This window comes from Marmota monax, unplaced genomic scaffold (assembly GCF_021218885.2).
Source record: "Marmota monax isolate L192 unplaced genomic scaffold, Marmota_monax_Labrador192_F-V1.1 WCK01_AAM20220418_F8-fsc00015, whole genome shotgun sequence".
Taxonomy (NCBI): Eukaryota; Metazoa; Chordata; class Mammalia; order Rodentia; family Sciuridae; genus Marmota; species Marmota monax.
Window position 1 is genome coordinate 361,291 of NW_026692194.1, and position 12,720 is coordinate 374,010.

Genomic DNA, 12,720 nt, shown 5'->3' on the forward strand with positions numbered 1-12,720 from the left:
GTGAGACCATTCACAGATCAGTGGCTAATGGGCTACGCAGAAGTGCTGTTTTATAAAAGTGAGCTCTCCCTGGCACTCTTGCTCCATCTCACTATGTGATGCCTCCCTCTGCCATATTATGATGCAGTAAGAAGACCCTTACCAAGTGCTGACCAGATGGCAGTTCCATGCTCTTGGACTTCCTGGCCTTCTGAACTGTGAGCTAAAGGATCTATTTTTAATGAATCACCTAGTCTCAGGTATTTTGATATAGTAACAGAAAATAATGTGTATCTGAGCATGTGGCCAGTCAAAGGTGGTTTTCTCAACTGGATGGAAACAGATGGAAGGGCTGGACCTGGGCTGAACCTGTCACCTTACAGGCAACAGGCCTGGTTGTCAGACTCTGGTTGTCCTGATCTGGAAGGCAGTTCATTCTTATGGCAGAATGTGGGACTTGAGGGGCACAGAGATAGCTCAAGGTAGAATAAAATTCCTCCCATCAGATAATCATCCTGCATCTCATTTGAGGGGAATCCTCCAATATCCTGTCTGGCAGCCTATCTCTATCCAGGATGTTAGCAGGGAGAAAAGACCTTGTCCTTGGCTAAGTCCTCACAAGGTTGAACTGGGTGACCTGTCAGCTCCCTTCCCTCGTGACAGAGTTCCAGTCACGGGGGAAGGGAGCTGAGCACCCAAGATGGGCTTAAGCCAGGGTTGGACTGAGGAAGCCTGAAAAGCCATTCTTACAACTTGATTTTGAATCTTTTAGCAATCTATTAATTCTCTCCTATAATAAATAATTCCATTTATGGATGTCCCTCGGGGTGGGGCTTGGAACCACTCTCTACATGTGGTCTGACCTGAGTATGGAAGCTCTGGCTCTGCCGCTTTGTTCTGGGGTTTCTTTTCCACTGATGCGGGCTGGGATTGCATTGGGCAAACACAGGGCTGCAAGTTACTGGGGGGCGGGGAGGTAGTTTAAGATAAAAACTAGTAAGAGAAAAAAATTATGTTCAAAGTGCATATTATACATGAATAATAGATTGTGAATTCTAAGCGTGCTCCTAATGTCAATTGATCTTTGTGGTATTGTGGGAAAATAAGGCCATGAGACTCACTGCATGTGACTCTAGTCACATGGACGAGAGCCCACTTTTGCCCAGAAGTGACTATTTGTAAATAAGGGGCCTATTTGGAGAAGGTGAGAGCTTGTTAACTTGGGCGGTTATAAATGGATTATGTGATTATCTTGGACTCACTCTCTTGAACTGTCAGCTTACAAGAAACAGTTCCTGCCCTCTCTTAACTTTCCTCAGACCATTCACGCAGATCTGAAGTAGCTCATCTCACCCCAAGAAAGCCCCCAAATTCACGGGTGCCTCTGTCCATTTTTACTTTAAAATGTGATTCTGAGAGTCATAAAAAAAATCAGGTCACCCAGTTCAAATTAAGATTCTTGACGGCAGATGTGGAGCTGTATCAAATTGAAAGTCAGTAGAAAATTTTCACACACAGAATCCTGGGCCAACTTCCTTGCACAGCATGGAAATCGTTTTAGAAAATCTAGCTCTAGCCTGTCATTAGTATTCCTGACTCAAATGTGTACCATAACCCATAATTGTGAGGAAACATCAGATGAACATTGCAGAACTTTCTACAAAATAGATGGTACATTTTAAAAAGTCAATAAAAGGCAAAGGAACTGTACAAGATTAAAAGACACTAAAAAGATATGACAGCTAAGTGCAAAATATAATTCTAGGGCAAACCCTAGGCACCCCCCACCCACCCCCTGCCAAATTCGTCAAAAGGACTTTTGTTAAACTCACTTCTTCTCTGCTAGTAGTTGGTAAACTATTAATTGCACATTCCTAAGTGACATTCATTTAAAGGAATCTTCTGCCTGATTACTGCTCTTTTTTCTGAAGCAGTTAGAATTCGTCTTAGGAGGCACAAGGAGGCTTTTGCTCAATGCAGTGACTAAGAAGCCAGCAGCAGGCAGCTGTCATTCCAATGAGATCTTTGACCACTAGGCAAACTCAACAGAAGGCACAGAGCTCAGGGGAAAGTGTTCTTCAGAGTGGCCATACCTGCTGTCGATAAATGAGCTGGAACACAACATTTTCCTGAAATAACCAAGTTCAACACTCTATTCCCCGAAAGGAAGCATGCTTTTCAGGCAAGAAGCCATCTGTTCCAAGTGTTTAGAAAACAGCTCTCCAATCACTGGTAGTTTAAACTTCCTTATACCCCAGTTCAATGTTTGATAAGGAAAGAGTGCTAACAGGATAGGAACTGAGTTACTATATTAAGAAACGGAACAAAAACCAGCCCCCTGCAGTTATTTTGTTTATGCTGCAGACCCATCTGTTTTAATTAACGTCATATTTACATGAGATCAGCTCCTGTGACTTCTTTTGCTGTAACTTCACATGTTTTGCTCTTTGTTGTTTTTCATTTTTTTAAAAAAAGTTTCTGCAAAAATAAAATTGCAAAATATGATTGAATGGAGTGTAATGGTGGAATCACATGGTAGCACTCTATTTCCCAAGGGCCAAGCCGACTACAATAATAATTCCTAACACACAATTCTCCCTGCTTTATATGTGATGAACTAAATCACAGTGGAAGGAGGCACACATCAGAACTCACACAGCCAGGCAAGAGTTGAACTAGGACTTGAACTACATGTCATGCTGCTTTTTTGTTTAAAATAGTCATTTGCACTCTGAGTCCTGATGACCCATCCTCTATTTTTATTTCTTCCTAAGATTGTCGTAGGTCTGGAAGAAGTTTCAGGCTTTAGTTGCTCATGGGAGTTCTTTGAAAACCTGCAGTTCCTGTTACCTGACAGCTGGTTGCTGATTCCTGCAATATCCAGAGATTGGGAGTCCAGCCCAGGTTCTCGTGAGCTCATGTTCCATGTGCTTCTAGAAGTTTAATTAGATGATGTCTCATTGCTATCCTTTGCTGTGTATGAAGCCATACTTAAACAGTGCTTTGAACTATAAAGCTCTTTTGTTTTGCTCATGAATCTGGGGTTGACTTGGCCCTGGGGAGGGAATGGCTTCTTCTCTGGGGTGTCATACAGTCCAATGATGGCTGGGTCCTTATCATGTTGAACACACCTGGGGGAGGTGATTCTTGGGTCTCTCTGTTCTCACTATGCTCGCTCCAAGTGACCACCTCAAGATAACTAGACTTCTCCTGTATGGTGACAGAAAACTCCCAGAGTGTGTGTCTTAGAGGAAAAAGAAGCAGAAACTTATTACCTAGCCTTGAATGCCAGGCAGTGTCACCTCCTCCATATTCTATTTGGTAGGGGTGAATCACTAAGACCAACTCAGAATCAAGGGGAGGAGAATCAGACTCTACCTTTTGATGGGTGGTATATTGAGGAATTTTCAGACATCTTTTAAAACTTCCACAGATTGGATCCAAAAAACTTCTAAGTGGTTTCTGTCTCTTCTGTGGACTGTTTGTATCAGGTTTCTTTCCACTGCTAACCCAGTGCCTGCTCAACCATGACATCTCTTCTCCCCTTTTCTACTATTCTAGGTGTCCCTTCTCTCCTTTGACCTCCGGTTTTCTGGGTGGGGCTCTGACTGAAGTGCTTCCCATTCCCCTTCCCCTAAACACCATAAATGCATCAAATTCTCTTGTTTGAAGCAACACCTACTACATTTGAAATGATGGACAGCCACTCCTTCCTTCCCCTTAATTCCAGCAACCAGAGTTTAGCTAAATAAATTAAGACACATTAAAAAAAAATCAAATAATAGCCACAAAAAACAATTTTTTAATAATACTTACATACATGAAAAATATTTCCTAATGGAATAACAATTCTTCTGAAGTCAAACCCATGATAGGAATTTTTAAACTCAATGATCCAAGATGGCTAAACAATTGTACTTCAGCTAGAATTGTAGACCCTTTTCAGTTATTTTTGTTTGCTAGTATATATTAAAGTTATATTTGGCATTCTTGCTCTTTGGAAAAAAAGAAGAGAAGATTAAGTAGCTTAACCCAAGTTACCTTATCAATCAGTGGAAGAATTAGTCATAAACTTACCTTTCTCAATTTCTGATACTAATACTCAATCTGGTGTGACCAGGATGTTTTTGATGAAGTTTTGTCCTAGGATTTTTTTTTTTTTGTCCTGTCTTAATACTTTTTTTTTTGTCTGCTTTAATGAGGCAGAAAACAAACAACTCCAGATCCCTCTAGACTCTACAGTTTTCCAAACTTTCACGGATATACTTGAACAAAAGTCATATTTTAACAAATAAATAGTGCCCAATGATATTTTTTTAGTAGGTAGGCATCCACATGATGTGGTCAAATGCCATCTGCTTGAGGAGTTGCAAAGTGAGAAGCAAAGTGCTTTTGAGACAACCCAGGATGTGGTGTTGAAAAGCTGCGTGTGGAGTAAGCAAAGGTTGAAGGCAGGGTGGATTCACACAGCGAGTACAGTAACCCAGTCCCATGATCTATCACCTTCAGGTTTGTTGTGTTTTGCCATGACAACTGCTTATCTTTAGTAGATGTTTTTGGATCCACAGCTGACACTTGAGGAAGTGGCTTTCCTTAACTGGCTTGACAAATATGAAAATTCAGCCAGAGAGCAGGAGATTTCCATATGGAGAATACTATGGAGACTGTTACTACTCTTTTTATGTTCATGTACATGATATAAAAAAAAAAAAAGACATTGAATGGAGAATGTTCATTACTCCAACCTCCTGGTATTCTCAATGAGATGTAATTAACCAACCATCTAAAGCTATTTGATCCACTCTAAAGCTATCACTGGGGCTTAAAATTGGTGAGGGGAAGATGAAACTTTTGCCTCTAACCCTTGCATCTCAGGTGAATTAGATCAACCTGAGGTCCCAGTGTCATATGGCAGACTCTTCTGTGCCACTCTAACCCTGCATGACCAACTTTTTGTCCACTGATAGAAGGCCCTAGTTCCTTCTTCTCACACCATCAAAGGATTCCAGAGGTTTCTGAGAGCTTTATCGAACAGACGTGGCAACTTCAGAGATGAGAAAAGTAACAAACGGTGAGGTGGCCCAAGGCTTTGGACCACTGGAGAGCACAGGTCCCTGCCGTCAACAGTAGCAACAGTGAAATTCCAGATAAATGCTGCCATAATAGATTTTAGGCCACATCTTCCAAGTCATCTAGATCTTTTCAGAATAAACTAGAAATATGGAATTTAAAAAGTTTAAAAATTTTCCATCTGATTCCACAAAGTGTTTACATGCTGGGACACAGATAATTCATATCTGGGAGTTAAATTTGGATCCTAAGCTACCTCTTTTACCCTCTTTGGCTTTGAGGATAGTGTGAATACTTGGGGAATCACATTCCTCCCCCCATGCCTGTTCCCAATAAACCTACAGTTCTGATAATATATGCAGAACTGCAGTAGTTTCTTTGGGGGCTCATCCCTCCATTTGGCTCCTAGCTGCCAGCCAGGAGTTGGGTCAGAAGCTTCGTTGCTTTTACTTTTATTTTGTTTCTGCTCTTCAAAGATGTAGAGCCAACAGCATTTTTGAAGTCCTCAATAAGCCTGTTAAGTATTGCTTTTGATTCTAGCATTGTTCCTGCCGTTCAATAACGGAATGGGACTTTCTTCAACCCAGAGCATTCTGCTTCGTTGGTTTTTAAGCTCATTTGTGCATCAGAATCATCTGACGGATAATTTCCAAAATAGATTCCCTGGGGTCACTGAGAAGAACCATATTTAGTCAAAGGCATATGACATAAGGCAGAAATTTATCACCTTAAAAGTGATTGCTCCAGGTTGGGATTGTGGCTTAGCAGTAGAATGCTCGACTCCCACATGCGGGATCCTGGGTTCGATCCTCAGCACCACACAAAAATAAATAAGTGAAATAAAGGTATTGTGTCCAACTACAACTAAAAAATAAATACTTTTTTTTTAAAAAAAAAGTGACTGCCCCTACAGAATGTGAGTTTATATAGGTTATATCTATCTATATTTACTCTGTCAGGGACTGAAAATTTCAAAATATGTACATATTAATGCATTTTAAGATGAAAAACCCATTGCATAAAAATATAAATAACATTTTTTGCTAGTGATATATTTGTCAAAACAAAACTGAGATCAAGAGGAGATCATCATTGCTTTACAATTTCATAAATCTCATCAATGTCTAACTTATTAGAAGGCGGCTGAACTCTTCATCTGTTTTGGCATTCAGTGCATTGCAATCTATTGTTTTGGTTGGAGTATATAAATAAAATTTAGCCTCATACAAATTTGTAAATGAAAAGAGAGTCATATTTTAAAAGCTTATTCCAATAATTATGGCTATTCCCATCAAAGCTATCTTAAAACATATTAATAAATTCTTTGTGCTTAGTTACATTAAAATCCACTGGTCTTCTTGCATTTTTTTTAACCCAAGCACAATTCTAAAATGTCATAAAGTTGTCATTTGGAAAATGGTCTGTTTGCGGACCTTCTAAATGTTGGCACATTTCGTTACACAGTCCTCTGGAAAACTCCTTCATAACTCTGGGAAAGAATTTGGGTGATAAAAGCAAATAATGCCTTAGCATTATTATGAAAATAATTTTGACACCTATGGACCCTCTGATGTAGCAAAAATAAATAAAAAATAAAATAAAAGTAAAAGGCCTTTCCTAGAAATGCACAGATCTGAAGGCACCTTCAAGGTTGTACTACAAATAGCTCAATAACCCTAAGAAGGATTCTCCATTTTCCTATGGTTTACTTTTCTTTCTTTCTTTCTTTTCTTTTCTTTTCTTTTTGGCGGGGGGCTGGTGGTGGGGGAATTGAACTCAGGGGTACTCAACCACTGAGCCACATCCCCAGCCCTATTTTGTATTTTATTTAGAGACAGGGTCTCACTGAGTTGCTTAGCAACTCGCTGTTGCTGAGGCTGGCTTTGAACTCATGTCCTATGATTCACTTTTCAACATACAATGGAAGTTTTGTCCTTGAGTCAGTGTGTATCAATGGGACCTGGGTTGGCATTTGAAGAAAAAGTTGTTGTGAGAGACTGTCACTCATGTTATGTGATATTTAATATCTCTGACCACCTTCACTAAATACAAGTAGCCTCCCACCCCACCGCAATCTTTATAAAAGCCCAGAACCCTAGATAAACCCCTTGGAGGGTGATATTGCTTACAGGTGAGAACTATTGGACTATGTGTCTTTTCAATTCTGATGTTGATTCTATTAAAATGTGAGAAAATACCCATTTAAACAATATAGAACATATTTTGAGTTTGTTTTTCCTGAGCACGTGTACATCTGTCTATGTAGACATTCTTAAGTATATTTGATTTGGATGAATGTTTGTGACTATATGGAAAGAGAGAAAATAGTAAGAGTAGATGGAGATGGAGGAAGAAAGGAGAAAACAGAGATATCATCCTGGAGCTGAACAGCGGGGTGAAAAGAAGAGCTAAGATTCCCCCCATCTCAGACCATCAAGCTCTAGGAACCTATAGGTAGCCATACAACCATCCCTTGGGCAACCCTGCTTCCTCCTTCTGGGGGTGAAAGGCTGAGTGCTGGAGCCTGCCTGGCTGGGTTTGGATCCCAGCTTGCTACTTCTTGGCTGCGTTACCTTAGAAAATTATTTAACCTCTCTGTGTCTGAGTTTCCTCATTTACTCAAATAATAAAATTCCCTACCTCTTCAATGTGATAATGCATTCAAGAAGTAGTAAGGAACAATAAAGGTTAAGGGTAAGGAACAATAAATATCAACTCACAGCATTGCTAAGTAAAGGCAGGAAACCCTACTCACCTCCACTAAATGGAGTTCACCTTTCAATGTTATGTCCACCTTTCTCTATAATATTTTTCTATTCTTCTTCCATGAGGCTGAGCAAGAAGCTGATTTTATCATACGTTGATGTGTGCACATGGTTTGCTAAGTAATGACAGGGGAAGGACCTTAGTTCAAACTGGAAGGTTTCAGCAAAGATTTCCCAGGGAGCTTCCTGATGTCCATTCTCAGTGAAGACAAAGACATTTTTCAAAGCCCATGGGACCCCCCCCCCATACCAGAAATCAGAGGGAATTCATCTGAATCAGTTCCTTTTGACAAGTCCCACAGAAGCAGGCCGAAATGAAATTCCCAATATTTTCAGCTTTCCAATGACCACTTAAAAGAAAATTCAGATTTAAAAATTTTAAAAGGCCATCCTTGACAAGACTTTCTACAGTGAGCACTTGAGAGGTTTTGCAGGTGGATCTTGGAGAGTTCTGCCTCTCCTGAACTTGGCAGTTCACCCAAAGGTCGGGTCTTCTTTCCTATCTTCCTCCAGAAAGAAAGACCTGGATTCATATTTGCCATTGACTCCCTGCAGAAACCTCCCCTGGGCTCCAGAGAATGTTCACTTTCACATCTCCAGAAAAATGAAGGAGGTGGAGAGATAAGGAAGCAAAAGGCACCTACCTCCCCAGTTCATTGTGGACCTTTTCGTGACTTGGTTTCCGGCTGACTAGTGCACTCTGGGAGAAGAATTCTGACAGATATGTATATTCCGTAAGCTTTGCGAGATAAGGAAGGTGACCTCATGACAAAGTCTCCATATGTTTGTGTCTCTGAATAAACACTCTCCAGGGGGCTTCTTGGCCTGTGTTTCTCATTTTTCTTCCTAAGTGGTCCTGATATTTGCCACTCTTGCCTCAAGATTCTACTAATGACCAATTTAAGTGCTTTTTGGATAATGGGCAAGATGATTTTAGGGTCTTTTCCAATCCTGTACAAATCTATATACTTGTAGAGATGAAAATGGCTTCTGAATTCATCCAGTTTAACCCTCTTATTTCCCACATGGAGGCTGAACTAAGAGAGGTTAAATGAACCTCCCAGATCGGGAAGTGTTTTCACAGCAGGACTGGGGTGAGAACTCCCAAACCGTAAGCCTTTCTTTGTCTAACTTATTCTGCGGTTCTTGAAATGGGGGTCCATGTGTTCCCTTGGCTTGATTATGGACACAAGCACACAAAAGCCACAGGATACAACTTGGGGCATCTCCCTCAATTTTCCCCTATGGTCAGTACTAGGACAACTTTCATATCACGCAACCACTGAGTCCCCAGCTTCCAGAACAGTGCCTGGCTGAGTAGGAATTAATAAGTGAATGGGGAAAAAAAGAATGCTTAAAAAATAAAACATGTATTTCCTCAAAAACAAGCTTGTAATGGACTCTTCCACTATTAGAAATATGTCAGTGGAAATATCTGAGAAACTATGGTGTTGCTAAAATCAGTGGTTTCAAAGAAGAATGATATCATATCCTTGTGCTTCATTTTTCTCTCTATTCATTTACAAAGTTCAATGTATTTTGAAATTGAATGAGTAAGAAAAATGTATCTTTTGTTCCTCTTTCTGAAGAACAATTTGTCCTTCTCACAGTTCTACCAACTGCCGACATTTACAACCAGCATAAGCTTTCTGTTACTTCTCTGAACCCCCAGACCAGGTTAAGTCTTCCAGGTGTACGTCACACTGTATGCTATCCTTCTTTGTGACATTCCGCACACTTGATCCATGCCTGTCTTTGCAGGTAGACTATAAGTTTTTTCATGAGGTGTGGTCCCTGTTGGCTCATTCACTGCCTGTCTAGGATTTGCAACTGGATAGGTACTTCATAAATAGGGTTTAATTGAAGCAAAATGAGTTTCCTGAGCTAATCATAGTAGTGATTGGAGGTACCTGAGCTCCAATCAGCAAGCTCAGCCTGCTGAGGGATATCAGCAGCTTGCTTCACATCAGATTCTAGACAGTGGATCCTGCTGCTCAGCCTCCAGGAGCAGAAGCATCTGTGCCACTGGCTTTTCAGAGCCAATAGGCACTCACTGTGACTCAGGTTATTTGTCCATCTCTTCCTGTCATGGTCACTGGTTCCCAGAATCACCCTATTCCCTTGTTGAGAATTATCGATGCACCAAGGAAATCGAAAGAAAGGTCTTGTTTGAAGCAGTATAAGCACTCAGGGCCAGAAGAAGATGTATTCAAGAGGCATAGAATTGCCTGAGTTTGGAGAGGGGAGGGACATGATGGGAATAGAGGACAGAGTGTGGTAAACTCTAGATGATTCCATGTTTTCTAGCTCCGGTGACTGGTTGAATGGCAACTCTATTAACCAAGAGTGGTGAATGGTAACACATTAACTCAGAATGATGAAAAAGAGGGGGATGTCTAAGGGGCAACTGAGAGTTCTGCTTGGAAGTGCTAAGTGTGAGATGCCCATTCCTGCAGTGGACGTGCCCCAAAGGTGAATGTGATGACCCACACTGGGAAAATAGATGACTTCAGTCTGCTGTCACCATTAAAGACTGCCCTGTTCATGGTCAACTTCTTCCTACCCAAGACCCTGAGATAGAGACCCCGAATCTACCCTTTCTCTCAATAAGTGGCCACTGTGACTATGGCCTTTGGGTAAGCATGACAAAGTGACAGTGGCTGACAGCTTCCATGGAGTCATGTGTCAAGACATTGGACTTTCCCCAGTTCCACTGAAGGTTCATCCTTGAGCATAACCCAAGAGGGAGCAGGGGTCCCTGCACCATGAGTGGTGGCTCCTGGTGATGCTTTGGGAGAGAACACATTGTAAACCTGCAATAAAGCTGTGGGGGTTTACAAATGTTGATAGAACAAAATAGAAGCTTGGGAATATTTTTATAGAATGAGTGGCACAGGCAGACAGGAATAGACTTATTCAGTCCTTATTTTATTAGAGATGCTGCATGGTCCATCCCTCTGGATGCTCAGCCAGGTGTCTAGTCTTCTGGCTCTCTCTCCATCATTCCCATTGACTTGGATTTAAAAAGGCCTCAGTTCTTGACTGCCCTTTGTTTTGTCCTAATTTTTCAGCTCCGTGTCTTTCTCTCATGGATCCACCATCCATCAGTCCATCCATCTGGCTTCTGTTCTCAGGTCATTGTCTCCTTGTCCTTTCAGCTCACCTATAAGGCAAAGCTCCGGACCTGGACTTATGTCACTTCTTACCCTCCTCACTCCTATCTTTAACTGATGTGGGAAAACCATGGAGGCAGGGGATTGATGCTGATGGTCTGTAGTCTTCCAGTCTGCAGACCACAAGACTTTCCCACAATCCTTTCATGTATCACCAGTGGCCTCCAAGTTCCATTTGGTTAAAGAGTATTCCAAACTCTAAACTCTTCTCATGCTCGGATACCCTTGCCCTTTCTGTGGATGCATCTACCACTGCAGCTTCAATAAAAATTAGATCCCTTTGTCCTGGTTGCGTAGAACACAAGGTATGCACACCAAGGAGTGAACACGAAATGATTTCGCTAAGACTTCAGGCTGCTGCAGTGAGAGGTAATGAGACAGGTTCAAAAATGATTAAGATAAAAATAAAAAATAGTAGCTAACACTTACTGAGCTCTTAGTGCCAGGCAGAGTTCCAGGGGTGTCACCTCACTTAATCTTCCTGACAACGTCATGAAGAAGTGGGAAACAGATTCCTGTTTACGCATGCTTCTTTGCTAGGAGAACCCCCAATTTAGTTCATTGTCATGGCAAGGTAAGGAGCCAAGATTAAACACACAAACCAATGGAACATTTGGGGTGGGGGTAAAGGAAGTGATTTTGAGACTCCAGTAAGGGTGGAATGTAAAAGACTAAGGATAAAGAAAGTGCTGGGGATGTTTCCAAAGATAGCAGTTAGACACAGAAATTCCTTTCTGAAAAAGAAGTTCTGATCTTTCCCCACTGTCTTCCATACTCCCATACTATACAGAGAGAAGTTAAGTAGAGAGTGGTCCACATGAGCTCAGCGCTACAGTTTATTATGGAATAATAAAGACCCCAGGGCTGTTCAAGAGATGAAACTTTTCTTTTTTCTTTCTTTCTTTCTTTCTTTTTTTTTGGATACTAGGGATTGAACCCAGGGCTCTCAACCACTGAGCTACATCTCCATCCTGGTTTTTATTTTTTATTTTGAGACAGGGTCTCACTAATTTGCTTAGGGGCTTACTACACTGCTGAGGCTGGCTTTGAATTTGCCATCCTCCTGTCTCAGCTGCTGCAATTACAGTCATGTGCCGCCTCACCCGACCACATGAAACTTGTTAAAGTAATAGTTATTCTCCTGAATTCCTGACTCTTCCAGCTGCCACCCTGGAGTGGAATGAAGAGACACAACTATGTAATCAAAGAAAGAAATGGATGATGAATGACCGGCACCTGGCCAATCCTCAGAGCATTTATTTTTAAAAAGTTCTTAAAATCCAAAGTTGCACCAATCGATCCAGTAGCAAAAATTTTAAAGGCCAGGCTGGAACTAAAGACATACAACTGTCAATGGCTCTTTTCAGAGACGTGAACTTGGAACAATTGGAATACAATCCAGCTGCCTTCACTGCAATCCCATCTTTTCTCCCCTCTTCTGGCGCCTGGTTCTGTGCAGCCACATTGATTGAGAATTCCTAAGTTGAATGATGGATCCACTTTGCATATCCCACCCTGGCTGCTCTGACCCTTTTCCTCCCTCAGAAGTCACTTCTTAACCACTTTCTGCTCACCATTATACAGCTCACCAGACATCTTCTCTAACTTGCTCCCTACATTAGGCATTGGGTGATCCTATTTTGCATGTCCCAATAGCAACTTGTCTCTATTGTGGCTCTGCTCTTGTTGACCTAGAAATGTCTAGATACTGGGGCTGTGTTTTAAATCATTTA